We start from the raw sequence: 3,630 nt of genomic DNA, 5'->3' as shown, positions 1-3,630 counted from the left end.
AGTGAAACAGGCAAGGAAGACTTGATTCAAAACAATTTCAATAAGAGAAAGAGGCTGAATTCAATTCTGCTGGAACAAAAGCAGGAAGAATATTTAAATGATGGAAAGAGGCTGGGTCTGGTGGCTCATGCCTATAATCCCAGCACTTTGGGAGGCTGAGGCGGGTGGATGACTTGAGGTCAGGAGTTTGAGACCAGCCTGGCCAACATGGTGAAACCCCATCTCTACTGAAAATACAAAAATTAGCTGGGTATGTTGGCACACGCCTGTAATCCCAACTACTCAGGAGGCTGAGGCAGGAGAATTGCTTGAACCTGGAAAGTGGAGGTTGAAGTGAGTGGAGATCTTATCTTCCCCTGGGCGACAGCGCAAGACTCTCTGTCTCAGAAAAAAAGAAAAGAAAAAAGAATGGGAAAGAGCTAATGGAAACAGAGCAGGAGATTGGCAGGACTTATATCCTGGTCCCGACAGAATGGAAAAAAGAAACTGGAACCAGCAAAATGGCACGGAAGGCAAACTCTAGTTGCTTTCACTGCACATAAGACGCTCCCACCAATGGTATGACAGTTTACAAATGCCACGGCAACACCCAGAAGTTACTGCTTCTTTTCTAGAGATAACTTGCTCCTTTATTTGCATATAATTAAAAATGAGTGTAAACACTGCTAGCCAACAGCTTGTATGCTGCTACTCTGGTCACACCACCTACGGATTTGCCCTGCTCTACAAGAAGCAGTCAGTGTGTGTATTCCAGTGCTTCAGTATACCTGCTTTCTTCCACCAACAGCTCACTCATAAATTCTTTCCTGAGTGAAGCAAAGAACCCTCCCAGGCTAAGCTCCAATTTTGGAGGTGGGCAGAGGGGACACTCTCCCATCCATCTGTGTCTGATTTGACTTTATGCAAAGAGAAAGTTTGTCCGGTTTTTGGAGGATCCAGGAAAGTTTACAGAGGAGTTTGTTAGGTTGATTATGTTCTTTGATTTAACTTGGTATGACTTACAGATATTATTATTTAATTGCTGTACCATAAAGAAGAGACAAAGGTTTTTTTTTTTTTTTTTTTTTTTTTTTTTTTTACTCTCCATGAATATGTAGATGAAATAGCTGCTCATAACCAAGGCCATGCTATTTATCTTAAGGAGGCAGATGCAATTCCAGATCCAGACCCTCAGTGGGATTACCAGAGAGGTCCCCAAGATCTTATTTTTATTTTTATTTTTATTTTTGAGACAGTCACACTGTGTCACCAGGTTGGAGTGCAGTGGCACGATCTCAGCTCACTGCAACCTCCACCTCCCGAGTTCAAGTGATTCTCCTGCCTCAGCCTCCCAAGTAGCTGGGACTACAGGCATGCGCTGCGACGCCCAGCTAATTTTTGTGTTTTTTAAGTAGAGACGGGGTTTCACCAAGTTGGCCAGAATGGTCTCCATCTCTTGACCTCGTGATCCACCCACCTCGCCCTCCCCAAGTGCTGAGATTACAGGCGTGAGCCACTGCACCCAGCCCCCAAGATCTTGAATGCAGAACTCACATGCTAATTTATTGAATAAAAGGTATAAATGGTGTGTGGTTAAGACAGTTAATTATGACAAGATTAGAAAATAACTTAAGGAAAAGATAAAAATGTCACCGTGTTTCAGGGTCTGATGGTTTGAATCTGTGTCTCCACCCAAATCTCATGTTGAATTGTACTCTGCAGTGTTGGAGGTGGGGCCTGAGGGAAGGTGATTAAATCATGGTGATGCATTTCTCATGAATGGTTCAGTACCATCCCCTTGGTACTCTCCTCATGATAGTGAGTTCTCACGAGATCTGGTCATTTAAAGGTGCGGGCATTTCCCATCTCTCCTGCCCCTGCTTTCAACATGTGAAGTGCCTGCTCCCACTTTACCTTTCACCATGAGTAACAGCTCCCTATGTCCTCCCCAGGAGCAGAGGCTGCCATGCTTCCTGTACAGTCTTCAGCACCCTGAGCAAATTAAACTTCTTTTCTTATAAATTTCCCAGTCTCAGGTATTTCTTTACAGCAATGAAAGAATGGTCTAATACAGGGTCACTTGGTTGAAGCACTCAGTCTTCTAATGCAGGCCCCAACTGCCAAGAAGGAGATTCTGCTCAAGACCTTCTCCCACAAGATTTGCCACGTGGTTTATTTCCTCATGCATGCTCATGTATTCATGTTTTGTGGGGAAATGAAACTTCCTTGAATTTTAAATGTTCTTGTATATATGTGGGGAGAGAGAGATAGAGAGAGAGGAGAGAAAGCCTCTTATGACTTGTCACATACCATGAGAATTAGATGTGTAGCAATTTTTCTAGTGATTTTATCTAATCCAAATGGATAATAAAAACAGTGTAATGTCTCTGAGGGGGCCAAGAGTTTGCAGCCTGGACTAGGTCCTAGGTTAAGCCACAGGTGTCTGGGAACCTAGGGAGCTATCTGCTTAAGTACTTGGAGACACTTCTAGATTGTAAAATCCAAGACCTATACTGATACTTGGTTCCTGGAGATATTTTATTTGCATAACTAAGGATTAGACTAAGGAAGAAATCTTTCATGAAGGGAGTGAGATGGCTACCTCTTCCATTTTATACACAGAGAAAATTATTTTTGCTCATCTTTCACCTATGGAGTGTACCACTACTTGAAAACCAGCTTCCAACCTCTCTGAGTTTTCAGTGAATGATCTGAAGAGGAAAGGACTGAAGCAAGGAGGTTAGGATGCAGCATGCTTATTTTCAATGTAATGTAATTAATTAATTAGAAATCTGATTCGGAATGTCTCCTGTGTACGTCAGAATAAAATTACTATTAACAAATATAAAAACCTACCATATCTCTCCTCAAATACTGTGTCTTCATAGAGGAATTGTCTGATCTACTCTAAAATAATCAGCACCCAAATTTATTCATTCTCTTTCCTCTTTTTCTCCTTTAATGTCTTCGTATTTCTCATCTAAAATTATATAATTTATTTATTTTTCTTATCTACTGCCTTAGTCACTGGAATGTAAACTCCATGAAGACTTTGGCATTGTCTACATTTTTTACTCTATTGTTAGAACCAATAAAGATACCTTGTTAGCAATATTAAGTTCAGGCACTCTTCTCAGATTTCCAGAAATGATATCAAACAGCACATCTGACCATAAATTTATATGGTTCATTTTGATTACATAAATACATTATTTGTTAGAAAATATAATCTCCAAATATATCTCTTACAACAGTTGAAGAAATAACATTAAGGAAAGTTTTTTGAATGAAACAAAGCAAAAACATTCCATTACATATGTAAAAGTATATACTTACATATGGTGAATGACTTCAAACTTCAAGACCCACTGTGGTTGGGCTGGAATACAGAATGTACAACAGTAGGTAATAAGTGAATTTGAGGACTTATGCATTATTTAAGGAGAAAAGTAGTTGTTCATATATTGGATGTGGTCGTTGTGCATCAATGTAGGCTAAATGTTGCCATATCTTCCAATTTTTTTGTAGAAAGCTGAGAATATAAATATTTATGTGAAATTATATTTGTGTGCCATCAAATTAAAAAAAAAAAAAACAAAAACATGTTCACAAGTGGAGTATAGCATACATCCCGATGGTTTGAGTGTCTCT

This window comes from Pan troglodytes, chromosome 22 (assembly GCF_028858775.2).
Source record: "Pan troglodytes isolate AG18354 chromosome 22, NHGRI_mPanTro3-v2.0_pri, whole genome shotgun sequence".
Lineage (NCBI taxonomy): Eukaryota > Metazoa > Chordata > Mammalia > Primates > Hominidae > Pan > Pan troglodytes.
The sequence above is the reverse complement of the archived record's forward strand: the minus strand, read 5'-3'. Positions refer to the sequence as shown.